Genomic DNA, 8111 nt, shown 5'->3' with positions numbered 1-8111 from the left:
GGATGAAGGGATTGAGAGCAGCCCTGCCGAGAAGGACTTGTGGGTACTGGTGGATGAAAAGCTGAACATGAGCCAGCAATGTGCGCTCGCAGCCCAGAAGGCCAATCGTATCCTGGGCTGCATCCAAAGAAGCGTGGCCAGCAGGTCGAGGGAGGTGATTCTGCCCGTCTCCTCTGCTGTGGTGAGACCCCACATGGAGTACTGTGTCCAGCTCTGGAGCCTTCGGCATAAGAAAGACCTGTTGGAGCAGGTCCAGAGGAGGGCCACGAAAATGATCAGGGGGCTGGAGCACCTCTCCTATGAAGAAAAAGGCTGCAAGAGTTGGGGTTGTTCAGCCTAGAGAAGAGAAGGCTTTGGGGAGACCTTATTGCAGCCTCTCAGTACTTCAAGGGGGCTTATAAAAAAGATGGCGGCAAACTTTTTAGCAGGGCCTGTAGCGACAGGACAAGGGGGAATGGCTTTAAACTAAAGGGGGGTAGATTTAGACTAGATAGAAGGAAGCAATTTTTTACGCTAAGGGTGTTGAAGCACTGGCACAGGTTGCCCAGAGAGGTGGTGGATGCCCCATCCCTGGAAGCATTCAAGGTCAGGTTGGCCGGGGCTCTGAGCAACCTGATCTAGTTGAAGATGTCCCTGCCCACAGCAGGGTGGTTGGACTAGATGACCTTTAGAGGTCCCTTCCAACTCAAACTATTCTATGGTTCTATGATTCTATGATTCTATGAAACTGGAGTGTCTGTAAGTGTTTTATTTTACAGTATTCACACGCTGCTCTGCTTCTGTTTGTTCTTAGGAAATGGTTGCACATACTGTATCTGTCAGAAGTTGGATGAACAATGTTCCCTTGACATGTATAAGGGAGATGTACGGAGATGTAATAGCATCTCGTGCCCATTCAGTCTTTCATGCTTTATGGATAAGCTGTCATTAAGTGGTTGCAAAATATGTACAGGGAAGACTTTTTTTTTTTTTATTTATACCTATTCCCTGTAGTTACCTTACTTTCAGAGTACTTTTTCTGGAAAGTTGCAACTCCCTTTTTGCATAAATCAGATTCAAGCCCATTAGTAAAGCTGAAAACATATGCCATCTTGAAATCTGATTCTTCTCCTGCATTTTTTTCAAGCTGAGTTCTTACACCGAAGTCCTTTGCCTCTTTGCAGCAGGGTTACTGAAAGATCCTAGAGGTAGGCTATTAATTTTATTTAGCAACATATCTCTACCCCAGTCACTTTTCTATTGGTGGTTTTAAAAAAACAATGAATGATTCTCTTTTATGTCTTCAGCAGTTTTTTGAGGTCTGGTGAGTCAAAAGGTGATGATGTCTTCTAAATTCCTTCTCTGCCTTTTAAGGTAGCCATTCATCAGAATACCAAGAAGGATTGTACTAGATCTCTCTCTGAAAATGACTGGTTTTCAGTGTGTATATACTGCTGCTTTGCTTCTTTTAAGGCTGAAATTAAAAGGCATTACTTAGTCTCCTACCTTCCTTTTTCTGTCACAGGATCATGCTGTCCATTGGTTGTATGGTCTAGTATCTGCCTCAGCCAATTTTATAAAAGAGATGGAAACATTAATTCCTTCAAGAACTGCAATTCTAAAAGAATTACCTAAAACATTCCTACTGTAACTCTTGTTACTACATCTGAAGTATCTCACTGTTGGAAAGTGGCATGAATTTTAGTTTGTGTAGATCAAATGGTATATGACTAGAGCGACAGATACATAACCAGACAGACATATAATCCTGAAGGCTCTGATATAATCAGGCCTCTGATATTTTGATCTCTCTTCTCCATTTTCAGTCACAACAGACAAAAGGCTAGCAATAATGTATAACATGTAAGAAGTAACTAAGGTGTTAAAGGCATGTTAACACCATCTTTTCTTCCCCTTCAAAGTCAGACTTTGATATGTTTATCTGATGGTCCTTCCATGTGTCACAAAACAGACCAGTCTTGGTGTTGAACTCTGCAGACTTACTTTAGCATATGACCCTGGAATTGAAGGGCAGGACTATTCTGCTGTCACTGCAAAACCCACCCAGAGAAGCACCCCAAGGTGAGCTGTATGCTCTGCTACTTAGTAGAACTCAGGTTACGAATGTCACATGTGTCTGCATGTAAGGTATTTTGAGAAGCAATAACAGATTACAAATGAATACTGAGGTTACTGAGCTATTCAGTTGTGTGAATCCTTTTATTTCTCTTGCATAAGCATGTACTCTACAGTTGTCCAAATCATATGTAGTAGTCTAAAGTTCACCTCAGTCAAAGTATAGCCACTTGTTGAATCTCCGGTTTCTGTGAGTTGCTCAGAAGCAGTGGGATGAGGCCTAGCGTCACTGAGGTGAGTGAATCCTTGTGTCCCTTCCTCACATGTGGTATGGCACATTGCCCACTGCACTGCAAGGTCATTGAGTTCTGCCAAAAGATTGGAGGCCTTGAGTCAAAAAGGTGTTACCAGATTTCAGCAACATATGATTAATTTATCCCAGCACAGCCACTTCATTTCCAGTATTCGTTGATGGACCGATTGGTAGCACTGGGAGAAACACCTGTAGGACGTTTAGCATGCTCAAAGTCTTTCTCAAATTAGAGTTTGTACATAAAAGGGGTGAGAAATAATCTGCTGCTGAGTGGACTGGTGCCCTTAAGCAAAATGCTGAGGTATGTGTATTTGCTGCTTAAGATAGCATTTGGATGATGTCTGCCCTGGACTTCTGCATTGTTTTCCTGTTCTCTGGATGTTGTAAGTAATTCAGAGATCTCTTCTCCACAACTTCAAGGCATTGTGGGAGGGTAGCAAACACATGAAGAAAATTACCAGAGATTTACATATCCTCTTACCTTACTTTCTGTAATTAAAAAAGGCATAATAGAAAAAAATGACAGTCAGAAGAAAGCTCATTCAATACTTTTATGAAGTTTACAAGGAATAAATAAGTTTCATGCTAGGGCCATTGTCCAGTTGACTATAAACATGAATTTACATAAAGCACTGTAATTTATATAAGCTACCTATGTGTATATATTATATATATGAAATTGTGCATATTCTTTTTGTTGATCTATGTACACCATTCTCCCAAAATTGACTATTTGGGGAAGTAAAGAAGAGTAGAAGATTGACTTTTTAAAAGTGCATACTCTCCTTGCATCTTGCTCTCCTCCTCCCTCCATTATTATTTTTGGGCATCTTGCCCTCTTTATCCCTCCACTTGTTTTTGGGCAAGCAACTTCTTTTATGACACCTACACTGTACGGGGGTATGACATAAATGGAGGTCCATGAGCTACTCTATTGCAAAGAAATAGAGTGAAAACAAGTCTGACTCTACTCCAAGCCAAATAAAAATCGGATAGACATTCTACAACACAAAAATATTTCCAGAGCATTAATACACATCCAGGAGATGAGGATGTATAAGAAAATTCATATACAGCTCTGGAAAAGTCAGCTGGTGCTGTATGCAGTCATCGTTATTTGTTTATTTGTTCTAGTATGGCAAGGCACCAGATCCAGGAAATGTCACTGATACCAGATTATGGAATAGAGGCAGTTTGTAAGTATCCCCTCCAAGAAAGTGTAGGACACTTATAAGGCCCAGTGAAACCAAAGCAGAGGTATAGCATACATGAAAAAGTGTAGTATATGTTCCTAAACCAATAAATATAGCTTTACAATGCGTAGTGATTAACTCCAGGACTGAAGAGGAGCTTAGTTGTGTTTTGCCTTGCTATGATCAAAATAACCAGTTCTCCTAAAGTCTGAGATGCTTGTATATTACTAGTAAAACTATTACATGTTCCAGAAGAGTAGCTAAAACCAGTAATTATCTTGTCAGAAATAAAGGTTTCAGAGAAATGAGTGCCAATACATATTGATTCTGACGGAAAACATCCAAAATCTACCATGCAATTGCTACAACAATAGGCAGTTCGGAAGTGAGGCATCATCAGTTTATGACTCATCTGTGTCCTTTGAGAGGTCAGAGTGTGTGGGACAGAACTGTCTGTGCGTTTCTTTTCTTCTTGGCAGGAATGGAGCCACAGGACATGATCAGCTGATGCAACAACACAAATAATATCCCAGACTTCATTAACAATTACATACTACAGAGAGACTATGTCAGAATAGATGAAAACCCACTGAAACCTGAAAGAGGCAGATCATCAAAGCTGGCACACACATGTCATTGTAACTTTCTGCTTCAGCTTGATTTGCTCTATTTCATTAGTATGACAGCATTTTCAAAAGGGAGCACACCAATGAATAGCTGGACTACAAAGCAGACTTTATGACTCTGTTGATATGCTAACGTAGGACAGATATGCCAATGAAAGTCTAAAAGTATGTATGCAGCCAAAGTGTGGTCTAATGTAACTTAGGTCATAGGACACATTTCTTTGGTAACTGTGAGAACATGATTGATGCCATCAACTCGATGACCAAACACCCTTCAAAACATTTTGGCTTCAAAGAACAATTTTGTTAATGGCCTTCCTCAGTATCACTTTACTGAGTTCAATGAGTCTATCAGGAACCCCCCATTTGAACAAGACACTTTTCATATTCTCTAACAGTCTTTCACACAATACTGCCCTGGAATGGGAAGACCAGAAATCAAGCATTAGTGGCTATCATCTCCTTTTTCTTCTTCAAATCACTATCTGAAATACAGGAGACTCACATGAAGATACTATATAAGCTCAAGAAATAACTTTGGGTGATTAATTTTACAGAATGTTATTGCAATTAGCTTCTATGACCTCCTAGTGATAAAGCCACCAGGACTGAGCTGAACATTTGACAGCTTTGCTAAGATTAAACTGTCATGTTTACTATATGATTAATAGATTTATTAAGTGACTAAAAATGCTGAACATGCTGGAAAACAGCTGGTTTTATGTCATCTGTAAAAGATCAGAATGTCTTCCATGAAGCCAAGCCATGAACATTTAGAATTGCATACTGGTAAGAAGCAATATAACGATCAAAGATCTTCTACTAATGATGTGGTAACATCTGCAATAGCAAGGGGACGTTCTGAGGGAAAATATTCATTAATATTAAGAATGTCATATAAAGACACAGAACAAAAGAACATTTCTCTGTCTTTGTATTCTAGATAATCCAGGAACTACAAATGTTCAAAGGAGACGTGTATTTGAGAAAAATCAGTTATGTAGTTTTGCATATGTTTCATAAGCAGATTATGTGAGCCCACAAGTACAACAGTAGTGGAAGATTACAATGTATGCCAAATAAACCTTAAGTCTTCAATCTTAATTAGGTCCGGCATTTCACTACAGCAATCCTGCAATAATGGCAAAGAACTTATTCTTCCTGAATATAAAAAATATACATATTCTTTTTCTGTATGTGCTGAAATGCTCAATTTCAACAGAAAATGTGTTTTGTAATTCATTAATGAGTGTGCATAAACATTACTCTATTACCTGCCACTACAGTGATTGCTTTCCAAGACTTTGATTTGAAACACATGACAAGCTTTCTCTGACGAAACAGGAAAATGGAAAGAGCCAGGAGAATGGAAGATCTGTTCTTTAAAATGTAACACTCTAAGAAGCATTGCTTGAGCATGCTGAAATTCTTTGGCATATGTCATTTGTGCAGCAGAACTCTTCAAGGGAAGGTGACTTTGTCCCTTGTAGCCTGTGGTTCTATAGCTCTTAAGGCAAATCAATGTCTTCCACTGTGGACGGTCAACAGAATGGGTGAGGAGCTCCAGCTGTCTTATTTAAATGCCTTAAGTTGCATTTGTGAATAGTCTCCCTTGCTCTTCTCCAAGCAATTATAATGCTGCTGTAATGGTGATTATCAAATATATTGGCCTAAAAAATGAGCAGTAAGTTACTGCAAAAAGTTACCATGCAATATTATTCTTTTCTATCTGGGATCTATTTTAGTGACAATCAGTGATCTTGCATTGAAGCTCCTAAGTCAGAAAACTATCAAGACATCCATGTTGCAAAAATGATGGTAGATGTTTCTGTTACTAGATCAGTATGTAAGAGAGGCACAAAGAACATAATAAAGGGTTACATTGTAGGGGGAGGTTGAGCAGAATAAGTCCAATACAGTTCATTATTGTTTAGTTTTCAGTTTTTCTCTTGAAAATAACTACACATACTTTTAGTATATAGACAACAAGAACAATATAGGCAGGTCATGGAACTGTATAGAGCAGCCATCATTAACTGAATTAAGGAAAAATATTTAGGATGAAGACAAGTAAAAAGAAATTCTAACAAGAAAGTGTAGTAGACAAGTCTCATAAACTGCTAATGGTTCAGCCTAGGAACAAAACCTTTTTTTGAGTATGGACAGAAAGAATCAGTCGTGCTTTAGCTCTGTGAAGAGTGAGAGATTTATTCTCCAAGAGCCATACATCTATTTTCAGCATGTGTGGTTTTCTCATTGGTTTTGGTCTGTGTATCAGACTGCTCAGAATGGGGAGCAGTGAAAAAAATTCCCTGCTGTTATTGATCTATGACCATATTAAAAACACTGTAGAGGCCCTGTTTGGAGCAGAGTCATTCCACGCAGACATGCCTGTGGCATGAGCTAGGAATAGACTAGCTGGGCTAGGAAGCAGGATATCTGGGGCAACGACCTCAGGGCAAACCTCTATAAAGAGAATCTGCATGTTGGAAAGGTGATAGAGCCCTTTACCCGGCAAGTCTCAGGAATAAACATGTAATGCTAAGAGTAAGACTTCCAGCCTCAGGCTTGCTCCCTATGCCTTTGATCCCTTTAAAAAGGGAGGGAAACATAAACTGCTGCTGCTCTCACTTCCAGCCCAGGGACCCTGAGGCTAGTGAGGGGTAGAGATGGAGCAGTTTTTTGTTTCTGGCTGGCATCAGTTCTAGGTACAGTGTCATGAGGAGGGTCCTGCGGGAATGCAAAGCCATGGTGTGGAACAGCTCTCTACAGACCATACCTGGTGAGAAGAGTCTTTTCCACTGGTTGTCCTTATTCACTCCCAGATGATGATATGATGAGCTCTAAATTCCCTCACTCCGACCTTGACTTCCTTCCTCCCTTTGTCACTCAGTCTACAGCCACTGAAACTCCACCTTCCCAAACCTCGCAGTATCCTGTCTTCCCACAGCTGCAATGTCCATACTATTCCTCCTTTTCCCCGTATAGTCTTGCTTTCCCCCTGATATATTTCAATACCTTTCCCACTAACCAATCTGTTTCCAGCAACGCTGAGTTGTCCCCTTTACGGCACATTTCTTTCCACCACATCCTCACTGATGATGAGTGAAATACATGTCAACCCATCTTCTTCTGTTCGGAGAGTGCTTTCCCCAACTCTTCCTATGTTTCTACTTTAGAGATACCTGCCCTTCTCCAGTTTCCTTTTGCACTCCTCACACACTCACATCCTATCACTCCTCTCTTAACCCTCCCACAAAATTCATGTGGGAATTTTTTGCTTTGTTCAATGGACTACACAAACTGGGGACTGGAGAGAGCTCCGTCTCTATTTAGAATAACTGACTTATTGCAAAGACACCTGGAAGAGAAATTTAGAGAGGTTGGCCCAATTCTCAGTGCAAAACAATGTAGTTCCACTGAAATCACTAGTATGCATTCATTTACACCCCTTCAGGAACAGGTCTTTCTTTTCAGGAAGAGTATCCTCTTACCCTACTCCCATTTCTCTTTTATAATCAACACTGAGCAACAGAAGTCAGGAGGACAGACATATTCCTTTCCAAGAACCTAATTTTCTTTTCCATGTCTATTCCTAAAATGCATCATCAACTCACAAAGCGATCTATTTTTTTATACATTTGACTCACACTAAGACAGTAAACATGGCCTATTGGCCACTACCACTCTAGCTGTATAAGGGGAAAAGAAAAAAATTGCACTTTAAATAAATACTAGAATTCTCTTCATGATTCATACAATGAATTTGCACTTGTTTTTCTTCTGGCTGAGGCAACCAGAAAGTGATGATATGGTGGCAAAACCAGCATGTGGGCAAACTGTAAGTGGGCAGAGAATGGTTCTAAACTAATGTAAACAAAAAATTAATAATAATAGTCAAAGGTTTTTTTTATCATATCTAGA

Source organism: Pygoscelis adeliae, unplaced genomic scaffold (genome assembly GCF_000699105.1).
Source record: "Pygoscelis adeliae isolate BGI_AS28 unplaced genomic scaffold, ASM69910v1 Scaffold141, whole genome shotgun sequence".
Classification (NCBI taxonomy): domain Eukaryota; kingdom Metazoa; phylum Chordata; class Aves; order Sphenisciformes; family Spheniscidae; genus Pygoscelis; species Pygoscelis adeliae.
Note: the sequence above shows the minus strand (reverse complement) of the source record.